Below are 11,626 nucleotides of genomic sequence, written 5' to 3'. Positions count from 1 at the left end.
AAAAAAAAAAAAAATGACCTTTGAAAAATTGCAATGAAGTCAAAGCAAGATAAGATATTCTTCTGAAATATAAACAAAATAGGTAAAATGGAAATAAAGAATTTAACTGTTTACATTACATGGAGTTGTATCACAGATTCATGAAATTATATTTTCTACATTTGTAAATGTCTAGGTGGATCTTTCAACATTACAGGGATTGTGGGACAGTGATTTCTTACATGGGAACTGCCAAGATCTTATACAAATTTTATAATATATGCTCTAGGTTAGCACAATGACTAATTTTCAAATATGACCTTATCCTAGATCTCAGAACTGGTAGATGTTACCATATGTTTTAAAAGGTGACTTTGCATATATTCTAAGTTAAAAATCTTGAAGTGAGATGTTTAATCATGATTGTCCACCCAGTTGCAATTAAATCACTAGGGTAGTTACCAGTGGGAGGCCAAAGGAGTAGAGCTAGATAATGTGCAAAAGAGACAAAGTGAAATGATGTATGACAAGAGGAATTGAGTACCTTGTATCTCTTGTAAAATATATCATCATCATCATCATTGTCCCTATCACCATCATCATAATTTCCTTTAGGATCTACAGAAGGAATACATGCCCTTCCTAAACATTTTAGATTTTCAACTTCAGTAGTTAAGACAATTAGTTTGGGTTGAATTTTTTACTAAATATTTTAAACTGATTCTTAAAAACACAAAATTGGTACATAGTTTGTGGACAACATGATGTGGAGGCGTCTGTAAGAACTGTGTAATTTTTACCTCAGACTTGTGTTCTTTTTAAATTCTAAGGTAATTGTAACACCAGTGAAGCAATTAACATAGCTGATGATATACACCAATTATTTTAAATAAACATTTACATGCCCCAATAACCAAATTGCAGAATTCCAATTAATAGGACAACAGAAGAGAAACCAAACCAAATGTTTTTAAGTAAGCTGGTGGTGGATGTTCTGACCTAATTCTGTCTCCTTCATTCCTACTGCTATCTTAGTATCCAATCAGCTTCCTTATGAATTAGTATTTGTAATAGCATCCTCCCATTCTTCAAGTTACATACCTTCCAATTTGAATTATTATATAATTTTATGTTAAATTTAAACTAGATCCTGTAATTTACTTCTTTAAAAAAAATCCCCATGCCTTCCAAATTTCCGTAGGATAAACTGGAGGGCTAGGAAATTCCACAATATACCTTTGACTTTCTTGCCATTTCTACCTTTGCACATTTAACACTTTCCCAGCCATCTGGTCTTTCACCATTATTATGTATTTTTATGAGACTATAGTCCTCACTTCACACTTGTTCCTCTACTTTTATTTCTAAGATGTAGATTATTTTGAGGAGTTTATTTCAATGGATGTTTGTGATTTGCCTCACTAGTTAAAACTGACCATGTTTTTATTTATGTAGTCATTTCAACTTTGCATAACTCCATTTTGAAATGAAATCTATTATGATAATGTGTTACCAATTTTGTTTACATTTCTAGTTGACACATGACTAGACAGAAGTCATCACATTTTAATAGTGTTTTCAGAAAGAAATATCTCATAGTGTTAGAAGCTTAACAAAGTCTTGAATTCAAATTAACCACTGCTTATTTGGACTTATATGATGATATTTGGCATGTGATAGTCCACAATTTAATATGAAAGAAAGAATATATTAATAATTATCTGGCGAAAATTTGTTTTCTTTTTTATGACACAATTTACCAGGTTGCTGCAGAATGCCACTGGATACTAAAATTACATGTTGACCCTTGGCATTCTTATGTTCTTTTAATTCTTCTTAGACTTTGAATGAGGATCTTGTGGAATAACAAATAAAATACTGTTTTTAAGTCAATATAAATTATAAAGACAAAGTTCTGTTAGCTTGTAATGTATTATGTGGTACCAAAGACAAGGTTATTTTTATAATTCCTTGAATGTCTAATCTAGTATTCACAGTTAGTTGGGATACATTATGAAACTGACATCTTTATAATTTTAAATGATACTTTTTTAAATGATCATGAGTAATTTGATCTTTAAAATATATTTGTAGATGTCAGTGTACTAGGGAAAGCTTTTGTCAAGTGAGTCACTAAATAAAAGTTTGCATATATCATTCATGCAATTACAGAGTATTCTAATGGACTGGAAACAGTCTTTAGTTCTTTATTTAGAATTAAGCACACTGGTAAACTTTGAATGAGATCTATATTCTTACATTTTAGCTTCTTAAAGAGAAAAATTTATGGCCCGGGCTCTTAAACCTAGGTTATCATTAAACTGCTGTATGTTAGGGGACATTACCCATGTTAAGTTTTCTTTAGATATAAAGTGGAACTAATCATATGTGTAATTCCAGGGGCTGCCATAATAATAAAGCAATAAGCACAATACCAAAATGGGAGTAATTTTCAATGAAGATTTACTAGAAATATTACAATAAGGTCTCAATTTTCCTTGGTTTATTTTTTAAAACACAGTGCTCTCTCATTAGGTTGCATACTGTACATACCTTTTATGCCTTTTGTAGAATGTCATAATAATCATTTAATCACTAACTTTGATGTTAAGGTAATTTGTAATTTTATAGAAGAGATATGGCTCTAAAGTTCTAAGGAAGAATCTGATTGCTTGGAAATATAAATTGTATGGCCAGTGTGAAGAAATAGAAATGACTTTCATTAGATGGGCTCAGTTATCATAACAATAATAGCGACAAAAATCTCCATGTGCTTATTTGGATTGAGACTAGCTTTAACAACAACAACAACAAATAATGGGGGTAAGGAAGAATAGGTAAGGAGTACACAGTAACTAAGAATAGAGTATGTGAAGTAAAATATGCAAAGTTAGTTACAATTCTTTAATAAAATCATTTATTATAATTAATACTTTTGATGTTATTTATTGATTTTTGAAGGAATAGCTTATTATACTATATCTTTGGCTTATGACCAAAATTCTAAAAATATTTAATATGTAAGCAAGTCAGTGTTTAACAAACAACTGATACAATTGGGATTTAAATTTTGCTCTAGAACAATGAAATTATTTAATCATCCCAGTGTTTTCAATTGCAGAGTCTCAACTGTTTGCTGCATTGTATGCAATGAAGAAAGAATGAATGTTCTTTTGAAAACATTTCTTAATCTCAGAAACCTGCTTATAATTATAAGTCTAAAATTTGTCCCTACTTGAAATTTGACAATATAAAATACCTTAAGTTCATGAATACTGGCACATAATACACATTAGTATGTCAGACAAAGATGTGTTATGATAATAGTTTCATTAACTCCACTTCCCACACTGCAGCATTGGATGCCAGAAGTTAGATGTTAGCACAATGGGTTTTAAGACAGGATAGATATCCAAACATCAAAGAAGTCAAATCTCTATTTGACCATATACATACTTATACTTACATGATGTGCCAGAAAAAGACTGAAGTTTTTTCTCTAAGCTATCTGAGATACAAAATTTTGAAAAAGCTAATCTATGACAAAGTGTCTCTGCCTTCCAGACTTAAAAGTAGATGAAATATTCATGGACATTTCTCACCTAACACCTTTTGTGGATAAATGTATGACCAGGCTCATGCTTCCAGCTTATCTCATATCTTTCACAACTTTTTTATCATCATGCTATTTGATTTAACTGCTATTTAGATTCTAGCATGTTTTATTAGGAGAAAATTGTAATTCTAGTACAATTCTCCTAGATTTAAGTAGCGTGGACTTGGAAATACACACACACACACACACACACACACACACACACACACACACACAAGTATGAAAAACAAACATTTCCACTTCTGAAAAATATGTCTAAGCTACCTTGTTGATATAGTTTTTAAGATGTATATAAATGGTGTTTTTTTTTTTAATTTTATTTTCTCTTACATATGTAAGAATACAGTTTCCCTTTCTTCATCTTCTTCTAGTAGCCCCCACCTCTGCTCTCTCCCCGATCCACTTCTATTCCATTTCTCTTCATAAAAGAGAAAGTGTCCCAGGGATACCAACTAAACATGACAAGATACAATAAAACTACCCTAATAGCAAGGCTGGACAAGACAGCCCAGTATGAAGAAAAGGGTCCCGGGAGCATGTAAAGGGTCAGAGATAGTACCGAAACCCACTGTAAGGATTCCCACAAGAACACAAAGGTATCAACTGTGACATATAGTCAGAGAACCGATAGCAAACCCATTTATACATATTGATGTTTCGTTCAGGATCCATGAGCGTCTTTCAGTTCTGTTTCATTGTTTATGTGTGCCACGTTATTCCCCTGTCCTGGACTCCTCAAAATTCTAAAATTTTTCCACACTAATTTCTGCAGGGTTATCTGAGCTCCACATAATGATTGGCTGTGGGTCTCTGAATCTACTCTTGTCAGTTGTTGGAGGAAGCCTTTCCAATGGTAATTGGGCTAGGCACTGATCTATGAGTATAGCAGAATATCATTAGAAATCATTCCATTGATTTTTTTTTTGTAACCACAGTTGGTTCTATCTGAAGACTCTGAACTATCTTTGTACTAAATTGTGCCAAACATTACCATCAAAATGTAGTTTATATTCCTGTTACTCTATTTGTAAAGGCGAAATAAGTTCCAGTATATGGTGTTTCACTCACCTTCCATCCAAATTATAAAAACTTCCTCAGGAGGACATATTGCTTAAAGCCTCAACTCTTGTGGTTGGAATAATTTTCTTTCCAACTGTCATTACAAAAACAAAACAAAACAAAAAACTACCATCCCTTTAAGCAATCTCAGCATGACTCTTCTTTTATGACTCTTAGGAATTTCACTGACAGGCTAGTACTATATTTTTCTTCCCAATTTTAAAAGCATTTAATTACCAATAATTGCTGCCACTGTGATTTTTTCCCCTAGTGCACATTAAAATTTTTGAATCCCATTTTCTATAATGATTTAAGTTGATATAGAGGAATGGAGAGTAATTAATTACCTGTAATTTCTCAATCTAAAACTGGAAAAATATTGATATGACAGAAAAATCTAGATTAGAACCAGACCAACATGAATAGAATTGCATGTGTAAGAAAAACATGTAGCAATGTGAAATTTTTAGAAATCTTTAAAGAGCTGTTTTGTGCTATAGTTAGGTATAAGCATACACTATTGTAATCATGATGTCTCTCAAAGCCCTTTCCCCCTTTGAAATTTGAAATTTTATTGCTTGTGAAATATATTTTACTATGAGTGGCTTAATAAAACTATGAAGCTCAAAGACAACAATTATATAATTATGTTTTATTCTTCCAGTTTCTCTAATCCGAACATGAATTGTTGAGTCAGCCACATCTATTCTTCTGAGCATACTAGCTCTCTAGTTTTTTGTAATTTCTTTAATATCATTGAGTCTCATTTACATCACCATTTGGATAGTGAAAATAATGTTTATTTGTATTCTCTTATGAAGGCATTATGAAGTAACCTATCAAGCAGATTTAAGACAGCATGTAATACTCTAAATATTAGCTCCCATTCCTTATTCCATTTCCTTTCATTTTTATATTCCTTTATTACCTTAATAAATATATAATACTCCTTGTCATATAAAATTTCATAAAAGCTATATTCTCATATGAAGTAAATTCATGCATCTTTTCAATAGTTTCAGCATTTCCTATTTGTAAGGTAGAATTATCACATCGTTATCTATAAATATGAAAGAGAAAGAAGGATTGTTCTGCTACATGATCTTTGAACATTTTTTAGATGCTTACAACTAAGATCTCTAATTTTCCATATGAATTTATGACCTTTTTTGCATCAATTAACTCCATTGATGTTTCATGGTCTAGTATAATTCTCAGACATTATAAAAAGAATGCTCTGCATGCTGACCAATCAATCATGGTACCCAATGTGAAAAAAAAAATGTTTTACAAGACAGGACACTAACATTCATCTTGTGACTTGTTTTTTATGTATTTATTTATTAGTTTTAGATATTTTTTATTTTTGAGATATAATTACATCAATTATTAAAACTAGAATCATGTTTAATATCTTAGGTTTTCAATAACACTATCAAATTTTGAAATAAAGAAATATACATTCTTATTTTTAATTTAACTTAATTTTTAATATTCATTTTATATTCCACTTACGGGCCTCCTCCTGGTCACCCCCTCACACAATCTTTCCCCCATCCCCTCATCACTTTCTCCTCTAAGAGGAGTGCACTCTAACCAGGTATCTCTCCACCCTATCACTTCAAGATTCTATAAGGATAGTTGCTTCCTCTTCCACTGAGGCAAGACAAGGCAGCCCAGCTAGAAAAATGTATCCCATGGACAGGCAACAGCTTTTTGGACTAGCCTCTGTTCAGTTTAGTTGGGACCCTCATGAAGAACAAGCTATATATCTAGATATGTGCAGGGAGGCTTAGGCCAAGCCTATGTGTGTTCTCTAATTGGTGGTTCATACTATGAGCACCTCAAGGGTCCAGTTTAGTTAGTTGACTCTGATGGTCTTCCTGTGGAGTCTCTATCCCTTCTGGGACCCACAATCCTTCCTATTCTTCCATAAGAGTCCCCAAGCTCCATCCATTGTTTGGCTGTGGGTTTCTGTATTTGTCTGAGTCAGCTGTTGGATGGATCTTGTCATAGAACAACATGCTTCTCTCTGCAAGCATAACAGAGTATTATTAATATTTATTAATAATAATAATTAACAATAATTACTATTATAGTATCAGGGATTAGTGTTTGCTTATGGGATGGGTCTCATGTTGAGCTAGTTGTTGGATGGCCATTCCCTCTGTCTCTGCTCTAACCCCTGTGCCTGCATTTCTTGTAGATAGGCTACATTTGGGTTTGAAAGTTTTCTGGGTAGGTTGGTCTCTCTATTGCTCTACTGGGGTTCCTTCCTGGCTACAGGAGGTGGCTTATTGAAGTTCCATATCCCTAATATTGAGAGTCACAGCGAAGGTAACCATCATGGGCGCATCGTTTATTCCAGGTCTCTGTCTCATTCTAGAGATGCCTTCCCCATGTCTTCACCCCAAGTTTCCATTCATTTTCATAGCCATCTAGAGATATAGCACATTCCGGAGAGGATGTGGACCAAGGAGAATACTTCATTGCTGGTGGGAGTGCAAACTTGTACAACCACTTTGGAAATCAATTTCTGAAATTAATATAGGTACCATATTATACTCCACAGACCCAAAGAAGCTGAACAAAAAGAAAGGCCCAATAAAGGAAGCTTGAATCTCACTTAGAAGGGGAAATAAAATAGTCATAAGAAGCAGATGGAGAGAAGGAACTGGGAAGGAGGGTGTATGTAGAGGGGAATGTGGGAGTTCAGGATCAAGTGTAAAGAATGTACTTTCAACACTCTATTTTATTGATTATCCAACATAATTTCCATGAAAATGAAAACATGAAGGCTAGAGAGATGGAAGAGAGTTTGCTGCACTATTTACCCGAATGCATGGCAGTTCACAACTCTCTCTTCCAGTTACAGAAGATCTGATGCCTACTTTAGTTCTCCATAGGTTGTTGACATACATGTTGTACATATGTATATAAGGTTAAGACTCATACTTAAAAAATGAAAATTAATATTCTTAAAAATGATAATACTATAATATATACATAGCACATGCAACACCAAAGGCATGAAGATATGTAAAAGATAAATCACCTAATTAACCTTGAATTTTATAGAACTTATTTTAATTCTATCACTGGTTCCCTGTTCAAAATTAAGAAATGATACAAATACTGAGAGCCTCAGGTTTTCCATCCCTAAAATATATCCAATATTTACTAATTCCCATAATTATTGGTTGAGACCAACTTGGTAAAGTCTGATATTAGAAATGCCAGCAGACCCAATGGTTTCTAGCAGCATAGGGAGATGATTATCAAGGGCTGCAAATAAAGGAATACCAGTCCCAATCTACCAGCCAGGAGTCAAACCTGAAATCTTATGATATATAATCAGATAGGTTATCCACTGTGCAATTATGCAACAGATATGGAGTAACTTTTTTTGGAGGTTTCATCTAATCTCGAGAATGGAGACTATTGGAAGCAAGAAGAGGATCACAGGAAAGTCAAGGAAAAAGGGAGAATGCCAGATGACTAGTCAGCCAAGCACATCTGCTGAAGACCCAAGAAAAGGGGGAAAAACAAAACAAAACAAAACAAAACAAACAACAGCAAAAAACAACAGCAGCAAAGAAAGCTACTGAAAGATGAAGGCTGTAAACTAAAAGAGAAAGCACAAGATACTGAGACTTCAGAACCCACTCTTAGGGAAGGTACCAGTTCCTCCGTTTCCAGAACATCTGCCCCCAGTGACCTTGATTCATCTGAGATGTTTTGTGGGCATGGTGCCAGGAGGTGAAACTGAGAAGCAAAGTCCAGAAAGTACATGCTTATAAATGACACCTTGCAAGGGCTTTCCCAGAACAAATGCTCTAGTTGAAGGCTGTTCCTCACTCACCAAAAGAGGCAAGGATGAAGACAACTCTCCCCAAAAATGAAGAGGGGTGGAGGCAGGGAGGAAGTCTCAGGTGACAGTTCCTCTTGCAATGGTCCCTATACCCTGCCTCTGATCCAGTGTTGGTGTCTTGGGCCAGAATTGCAGCCAATGTTAACAGGATTGAGGCAATGCAATCCAATGTAACAACTGCACCTGAGACCTATGGGGGAAATATGTTTGGTTCATGGGAAAAGCCTTCCTGCAACCTCAAGTGGTTGGGTTTGGCTACAGTTTCATGCCAGACAAGCCTTGCATGAAGAAAGGGAAAGTAATTGTGCTCTTCTTACTTCTGTCCTGCACATTTCAACCCTTGCACATAGAGGACAAAATTCTGTGCCCTAAATATGGGCAGAGGAACAAGGTCTTAACTAAGAACCTTGAAAGATAATGGGCAGATCTGTTAAATTTGGGTTAACTGCTAGCATCACCAAATCTTGTGGAGTGGTCTGCTAAGCTGCATTTGACACTAAGAATGATGGAAATTCATATTTCTGCCTCTGAAGGTGCCCAGAAATTATGGGGTATTGTAAGTTAGTTGATGCTTGAACACCTTGGAAAAATGTAGAGAGAACATCAAAAGGTGGACTTCTGCTAATTGTGATGACTGAACACCTGGAATTTCCTCCTACACTTTCTGTGTGTTTTGTTGTAAGCAGTTCCTGGGACAGTATCTGACATCTCCAGATACAACAGTTGCTTGTCCTGTCATTAGCACAGTGGGGTCATAGACAGTTCAGTGGTCAACAATAAAGACTTAACTTGTGCCTCTAAGACTTAACTGCATGTCCTTTTCCCTGTGTTGTTAGTGTTTAGTTCTTGGATTTGTTTTCTGTTGTTGAAAAAATATTACAAACAAAAATCGTTTCATTATTACTATTAGTAGTACAAGTGCATGTTCTGATGAACATGCAATATAGAGGGGCTTACATGTATGTTCACAATTTGGTGAAATATAAAATTGTAATATTTCTTATATGATTTTCAAAAGTACTTTATGAGAATAAAAAGGTAATATAATACTGGGCGGCTCTATATATTCAGTCTGTTATTTTCTTTTAATTGAGTATCAATCTGTGCTGACCATCACAGAGATAGTATCTTAATAGTTATATATGTAGAGGAATTATCCAATAACATTGGTGGTCTTGCAAGGTATCAAATCCAAACATGTGATCTGGCCACAATGCAGACACACCCTGGATTACAGAATGATATGGCAAGAATACAGACATTCACTTAATATACACCTTTAATGCCTAACAATGAAGGTAAGGTTAGTTTGTAGAAGGAAGCATCCATATTTGAAAATTATGTCTAATTGAGAGGCAGGTAAAGTGATGAATCAGAAGAAGATTTAACAGAATGAGTCACTGATAGGATATACCCAAGTCTCAGAACAGACAGCAAAGAGGCCGCAGAATAAGTTAGGAGGGGAGGGCATTTCAGTGAATGCAGTTCAGTTGAGTTCAGGAAATACAACTGGATTTCAATTTCCTTCAGTTTTTGCAGTCAATACAGTCAGCGTAGTCAATGCAGTTCAGTTTTTGAAATTCAGAGGCAGGTTTTTCAGGCAGAACAACTCAGTGGCAATCAAAGAGATGCCAGTTTGAATCAGTCATGCATGAGAAGAATTATGAGCCAGAATGGCTGAATTTAATTAGCCATGCAGAGTTTAGAAAGAACTAGAAGGGTGAGCCTATTAAGTACTAAGCTGCCCAGACAGCTATAACATCTGGTGAATAAACATTACTTTAAAAATATAGGTTGACCACAGGCTGTGTTCCTACACTGACTGTATAGAAAGAGGGGGCAGAATAAACCTACCCTATATACACCTCAGCCTAGGCCACTGTGCCTGGTGTGAATTGTGAATGGGGAGACATGGATTTGAGGGAAATAAAAAGGTCGATATTGAAGTTTTATTGAATTTATTTGAGTCTGAATTGAAAACAATCAAGTGAAGCAATTAAAACAGGTTATTGAATATATTAATTATAATGTAATTATTCATATAGTCAAATATAGATCCATTTTTGTAAGCTAGAGCTTTAAAATACTTCTTATTCCTGGAAAGTATAACAGATTCTCATTAATTGATACAAATATGTGTTGAACCATAATTATGAACTATAATTAGTACTGTTCTCTATAGATTAGAATGATCATCATGAAAATCTTTTTTGTCAATTAAGAAACATTCATGGTTTATGCTAATAGTTTCAGCATTAATTCGGAAGTCTCCCCTAATGAAAGAATGATAAATTTCATATAGAACTTTTATAAATAACAATACCATATTAATTTAGCAACTTGTATCATGTTCATTTGTATACTGTTCAATAGATGACTATTCTCTAATTGAAATGGATAACAGAAGACCAAATTATTTAGATCACTTGACAAGCAAAAGAACTCTATATACTTTAAAATTAGCTGCACTGATACTCTCAAGAATGCATATGTTCATAGAAGCCTTATTTATCATAGCCAGAAGCTGGAAAGAACCCAGATGTCCCTCAACAGAGGAATGGATACAGAAAATGTGGTACATCTACATAATGGAGTACTACTCAGCTATTAAAACTGATAAATTCATGAAGTTCACAGGGAAATGGATAGAACTAGATAACATCATCATGAGTGAAATAACCCAGTCACAAAAGAACACACATGGTATATACTCACGGATTAGTGGATATTAGTCAAAAAGAAGCTTGGAATAACCACAATACAACTCACCGACCATAAGAAAACCAAGAAGAAAGAAGATCACACCAAAATGTGACTGCTACAGTCCTACTCAGTAGGGGGAAGAGAATAACCTCTAGAAGTAGATGGAGAGAGGGATCTGAGAGGGAGAGAGGAGGGCGGAAGGGGGAAGGTTAGATATGGGAAGAGATGGAGGAAGTACAGAGTGTCAGGAATTTGAAAGTAGGTACTTAGCAGTGGTGGAAGGGGATCTAGGGGCTAGCCACTAGAAAGTCCCAGATGCCAGAGACCCAAGAGTTTCCCAGGACCTAACAGGGAGGACATTAGTCAAAGTACCCAACAAAGGGGAGATTGAACCTGTA

General features: G+C 34.7%; 1 protein-coding gene and 1 pseudogene across 1 annotated transcript in view; both read left to right on the top strand.

Moving 5' to 3' along the window:
- Nucleotides 1-11,626, top strand: part of Il1rapl1 (interleukin 1 receptor accessory protein like 1) — a 1,152,451-nt gene that overhangs the window by 362,515 nt on the left and 778,310 nt on the right. The window lies entirely within an intron of this gene.
- LOC116096131 lies at nt 10,318-10,440 on the top strand (annotated as a pseudogene).

The sequence above is a fragment of the Mastomys coucha genome, chromosome X, assembly GCF_008632895.1.
Source record: "Mastomys coucha isolate ucsf_1 chromosome X, UCSF_Mcou_1, whole genome shotgun sequence".
Taxonomy (NCBI): domain Eukaryota; kingdom Metazoa; phylum Chordata; class Mammalia; order Rodentia; family Muridae; genus Mastomys; species Mastomys coucha.
Note: the sequence above shows the minus strand (reverse complement) of the source record. Positions and strands in the feature narration are given on the sequence as shown.